Source organism: Pelophylax lessonae (genome assembly GCF_965119305.1).
Source record: "Pelophylax lessonae genome assembly, chromosome: 4".
In the NCBI taxonomy this organism is placed as follows: domain Eukaryota; kingdom Metazoa; phylum Chordata; class Amphibia; order Anura; family Ranidae; genus Pelophylax; species Pelophylax lessonae.
The window spans coordinates 119,877,603-119,883,851 of NC_138771.1; the positions used below are offsets into that span (position 1 = coordinate 119,877,603).

A 6,249-nucleotide genomic window follows, 5' to 3' on the forward strand; every position below is an offset into this window, starting at 1 on the left:
TCTTCGGGGATGTGGACAGGAAGGTGATATGTATCATGTCTGGTGGTCCTGTCCGAAGGTCTGGCACTTCTGGATCAGGATGTTTAACCTGATCCATTCAGTGACATGACAGAGTGTTCCCAGAGGTGCCTAGACGCTGCTGTTTACTGACCTACCAGAGGAGATCCACAGACATATACGAACTCATATTTATTTTTCTCTTAGGTGCTAAAATAACCATGGCACTTGCATGGAAATCACCTGTGCTCAATGTTGCGATGGTGAAACATAAAATATCTTGGATTATGATTAATAAAAAACTGACCAGCATTCGCAGAGATAAACAAGCTAGGTTTGAAAAAGTATGGAATACCTGGATTGCTTATTTTCAGGCTCCCTGAATACTGAGCCATACTGTGAGGGGCGGTTCGGGCTGAGGGGACATATCCTACTCTATTCTACCCTTTTCTGACCTTTTCTTCTCTCTTTCTATTTCATTTTTCCTGTTTTTGGTTCTGTTACACCATAATAATACATTTTAGTAGGATGCTATTAGGGGATTTTGAAGTCTCCCCTATAATTCCAATTTTCCCCCTTTTTTATTTATTTTTTGAGATTGAGACCTAATGATACGAGAGATCGGGACAGGTCTTAGTTGACACTGCTTTAAAGTTCCCATATTTAGGGCACTATTGGTGATGATCAACTTATTATACTGTTACTTGATACGTATTATCTAATGTTGATGTTTTTGGTTTCTTGGTGCTTAGATGCTGATTTTTATGGGCTCATAGCCTTAGATGTGCTAATGAGTCATGTTAACCACTTGCCGACCGCCGCAATTACATTTACTGCTGCGGTCAGCCCCTCCTGGGCAAAGTGACGTAGTACTATGTCGCTAGCCCAAGAGCCTGTAGGAGGCGAGCGCGCGCCGCCGGAGGCACGCTCCTGTTCGTTCCCCTGCATCCCCGCGCGTGTGACCGGCGGGTCCGATGTCCGCCGGTCACTCGCGATCTCCCGGTGGAGAGGGAGAAAGACAGGAGGCTGGTGTAAACAAAGCCGCCTATCATTCTCCCTTACATAGTTACATAGTTAGTGAGGTTGAAAAAAGACACCAGTCCATCCAGTTCAACCTATAATAGACCCGTATCTCAACAGTACATCCCTTCCAGCAACAACTGACCCCCTCAGGAACATAAGACCCACCCCCCAGCAACAACACCCCCTGCAAATGTAGATTCCCCCAGCATCTATAGACTCCACATCACACCCCAGTGTCAATAGACCCCTATCTAAACAGTAGATTCCTTCCAGCAACAACTGACCCCCCCCCAGCATCTCTCCATCTTCTCTTTATCCCACAAGAAGCTCTCTCACTCCTATCCAAGTGGTCATTCAGCCTGATGTCCGAACTTTCCAGGCTGCAAGTTGTCCCTTCAGGTATAACAAGTAGGGATGATCGAACGGTTCGGGTCGACCATCGGTGTTCGAGGTTCGGCCGAATTCCGAACTTTTTGCTGAAAAAGTTCAGAATTCGGCAACCAGAACCGACCAAAATGCAACGGGACAGGAACTGGGCTTTAAAAGCCCATGATTGGACCAGAACCATCAGTAAAAGCCAATTGAGGGGGCAGGAGAATGCTAGGAATTTGATTGGAGTGACTAGGGGGTCCAGAGGCCAATCATTAGTGAATACGCCCCCCAGTATATAAGATAGCCCCGCCAAATCTCTACCATTTTAATACAGGGCTGTGGAAGAGAGTGGAAGCAGGTCTGTTACTTCTGCTTCAAAGTGTCATTTAGCAATTATTAGTGTGAGGAAAGGGATATCTAGTGTAATTAGGGTACTATTTTCCACTATAGTTAGATTTAATAATCTCGTTTCTGTAGGGAAAGTGTTAAGTGTAAGGGGACCGTAGTGTAGTGTAGGGTTAACTGACTCTGACTGCTATGGCAGGGTGACAAAACCCTTGCATGTCAGGGTGACCGCTATAGAGAAAAGATTGTTTCTCTTAGAACACTTATAGAACCGGATAGTGGCTTCGCCCCTGTCACCCGGCTTTTTGTTGCAGGCGTTTATAGGGCCTTTTTGAGGACATGTTTGGAGTCAGGCATGACATCTGAACTTCTGTGTAGGGGTATATATACACACACACATGTATGTATATATACACATACACATATATAGGTGTGAAAGTAGCAGAAACCTATGCTTGCGCTAATGAAATAATTAACACCCATATGGCTTCTCTGCTATAACACCTATATGTGTGTATGTGTATAAATACATATAAGTGTGTGTGTATATATACCCCTATACAGAAGTTCAGATGTTATGCCTGCCTCCAAAGACCCCCAAAAAATGCCCAAAAAAAATGCCTGCAACAACACACCTGGGAGTTTTTTTGGGCATTTTTTGGGGGTCTTTGGAGGCAGGCAAAACATCTGAAATTCTATATAGGGGTATATATACACACACACTTATATGTATTTATACACATACACACATATAGGTGTTATAGCAGAGAAGCCATATGGGTGTTAATTATTTAATTAGCGCAAGCATAGGTTTCTGCTACTTTCACACCTATATATGTGTATGTGTATATATACATACATGTGTGTGTGTATATATACCCCTACACAGAAGTTCTGATGTTATGCCTGCCTCCAAAGACCCCCAAAAAAATGCCCAAAAAAATGCCTGCTACAAAACCGGCAAGGTGTGAAAATAGCGGAGCCACTATCCTATTCTATTGCAATTCTAATACAGGTACACTTTTTAGACCCCCCAGACACTAAATCCAAAGAAATCTCTTTTTTTTTTTTTTATTCAATAATTTTTTCAATAATTGGCTCTCTATCAAAAATGACAATTTTTAAGAACTTTTTTTTATGTGATTAATAGTCCCTGGGGCATGACCCAGAACCCTAGGCACCTTTTAGGGGCATTTATTAGGTTTTAGGGCTTCAAAATTGTGTTTTTTTGATTACCGAAGTTCGGGTCCCATTGATTTCAATGGGGTTCTGAAATCCGGGCTGAACTTTCGGGAAGTTCGGGTGTTTTGGTCGAATCGAACTTTTGAAAAGTTCGATCATCCCTAATAACAGGAAGAGGTGCCCCATCCCGACCGCTTACGAATTGCCTACAAGAAGTGCCATATCTTCTTCCCATGTGAGTTACTAGTTTACAAATATTTCCCAGTACTATTAATGCTGCACTTAGTTTGATGGTGCCCCCCCCCCACCCTCTAGTGGGTTCTCTTGGTCCTTCAGGTGGATCCATCCACCCAGTACTCCTATCTTAGTCTGAGGTTGCCCGTTGTCCATTGAAAGCCCTTACTATGCGATGAGCCTGATCTTCCCATGTGAGTTACTAATTTACAAATATTTCTCAGTACTAATAATGCTGCACTTTGGTGCCCCCCCAGTGGGTTCACTTGGTCCTGCAGGTGTATCCATCCACCCAGTACTCCCATCTTGGTCTGAGGTTCCCATTTGTTGTGAGACTGTCCATTGGAAGCCCTTACTATGCGATGAGCCTGATTTTGACTGTCACCGTGTGAGTTGCCATATGCCTTTTCACCACAATAAATGTTAATATACTACACTAAGATTTCGCCCTGCTGTTCTTTTCCGTTATTCCTTTTCTCAGAGTCTACCCAGTGAAAGACAAACATGGAACAAACTGAGGAAACCATCTGGAAGATATTACAGCCAAGGTACGTACAGCGGTAAAGGAGTTGAGTTCCGCCTTCATAAATCCCTCGAACTCTGTGTAATCCATCTCATTTTTTGCGCCTTTCTTGCCGGCATAGTTTTGGTAGATCCGAACAATGCTTTCCATAGCAGATTCTATGTCTGTTGGTTTTGTGGCGGGGGAGGGGTTCTTTTGCGTTGGTGGGCACTTCAACAAGGCCTCATTGCAGGCCACCATCATCCCACCGATAAGGTTGAGAAACTCTTGAAAGTCAATCTCTCCATCCTGCTTCCCATCGACCCTACCGTCTACAGACTTCAATATTTTCTGCAGGATCTGTGGGTCCTTCTGGTTCTTGGTGAATGAGCCCAGCTCAGCGTTCATGAACTGTTAAAACTCCTTGAAGTTCATGGAAGTGGCGTTGCCTTCCTTGCCGGCGTACCTCTGGAAGACTGTGATGATCTTCTCCATGGATCGCTCCATTTCCGTGGGGGTAGTCTGCTTCGTCTGAGCCATGGTGTCAGGAGGAGGAGGGGGCCGCCGTCTAGGTGCAAGGAAGGATCCCTGGTGTAACAGCAGTCTCTGTGGTTACATGAAAAGCCACACCCCTTTACAGTTATAAGCACGCCCCTAGGGACACATTTAATCCCTGCATCTCTAATAAAGTTAACCCCTTCCCTGCCAGTGTAATTTTTACAGTAACAGTGCATATGTATAGCATTGATTACTGTACTCCCAAAATGTCAAAAATGTCAGTAAAAGGTCCGATCTGTCTGCCCCAATGTCGCAGTCCCGCAAAAAAAAAAAAAATCGCAGATCGCCGCCATTACTCGTTAAAAAAAAAAACAATAAAAATGACATAAATCTTTCCCTTAGATAGTAAACGCAATAACTTTTGCGCAAACCAATCAAAATACTCTTATTGCGCTTTTTTTTACCAAAAATATGTAGCAGAAAACAAATTGGCCTAAAATGTTAACAAATTTTGATTTTTACATTTTTTTGGGGGAATTTCATATAAAGAAAATGTGAAAAATATTGTTATTTTTCAAAATTTTCGCTCTTCTTTTGTTTATAAAAAAAAGTAAAAATCTCACAGGTGATCAAATAGCACCAAAAGAAATCTCTGTTTGTGGGAAAAAAAGGACGTCAATTTTATTTGGGTACAGTGTCGCACGACCGTGCAATTGTCCGTTAAAATCACGCAGTGCCGAATCGCAAAATAGGCTCTCGTCTTTGAGCAGCCAAATCCTCCGGGGCTTAAGTGGTTAATGGGTAGTGCCAGATCATTGGGCCTACACATTTTTTAAAGATTTTTTCTACGTATAACTTTTCAAGGTCTCTGAGTATATTGGAAATCGCATCCTTGTTCTGATAACTTTCTGACGATTGTTTAAGTATAAACGTCTGCATGCTGCTTTAAATTTATATTAAAAATTATTGGAAAAAAAATAGAACAGGCTATTAGGTAGTGGATGTGTATGGATGATTTTTGGAGAATAAGGATATATTAAAACCAACTGTACTACTGTAACTTCCCCATATTACCTTCTTCTTAAAATAAATAGAGCTGACAGGAGAATATTGTAGATACGGGTAGACAGATTGCTGCAGAGACCTAACATTATCTCCAAAGGGGAACAGCTGATTATGACCCACTGGTGAAACAGGGGTCATAATGTGAGGCGAGCATTTAGATCTCACAGGAGGAGGATTGACACATGCAATTTATGGATTTGTTTCATTCACATCACGGGGGGATCAACATGTGGATGAGATTATTATTTGTTTGGATTTGTAATTGGCTCATTGGAGCACTTTTATAGACTATTTTCACTTTATCATACTAAATTGGTCTACGGACACATTGCCCTTTATGTATATTAGTTTTCATTGTATGTATTTTTGCACTTTAGGGAATTTTTTATATATTGGATTTAACCTATTTATTTTAAAAAGTATTTACATGAGTCACACTATATAAGGTATTTTGGGGAGTTTACAGCAGCGCTGCACTAATTTTTGGTTTTATGTGGATGAAGTGTAGTGAAAGCACTTGTTTTGTGTCTGTTCACGATCATGGGTTTATGCTAATTGTATATGAACTAAGTATGGATATATTGTTTAGCATCACCTTAATACCTAACAAAACATAGAATGCAATTTTGTCAAAATGTGAAACTCATATCCAAAATTGCTGTAAGGTTAAAATGGCAAAATAGCTCAAACTATGCATTCTATAAAAGTATGCTGTACTTCCCCATTTAACAGGCTGAAGACCATTTAAAGAACGTAACAACCTTTGGCAAGCCCATAACTGCACAGCAGTAGTTGAACAGAAAAATGCTTCCTTTATTCTGCATGTTCTATCCAGCAGACTCCATGCTTACCCCAGCAACCACAAGAATTTTCCTGCGGTATCCAGAATATGTCATAGAATACAATGACACATTATCTTGCATAGAAAAATAGAAAACAGTACCGCTCTCACTAATCCTTTTCACTCTGCTTACTCAAGGTAGGAAGTTACAATAAACTATGTGAGAAACAAGTAGATCATACATATGTTT

The 6,249-nt window shown here is 41.4% G+C and overlaps 1 pseudogene across 1 annotated transcript; it reads right to left on the minus strand.

Annotated features, from left to right (window-relative positions):
- Positions 1 to 3,637: 3,637 nt before the first annotated feature.
- On the minus strand, positions 3,638 to 4,237 carry LOC309552541 (protein S100-A11-like; annotated as a pseudogene). Its single transcript has one exon. The product of its transcript is annotated as a protein S100-A11-like (transcript).
- Between the last annotated feature and the right edge of the window lie 2,012 nt (positions 4,238 to 6,249).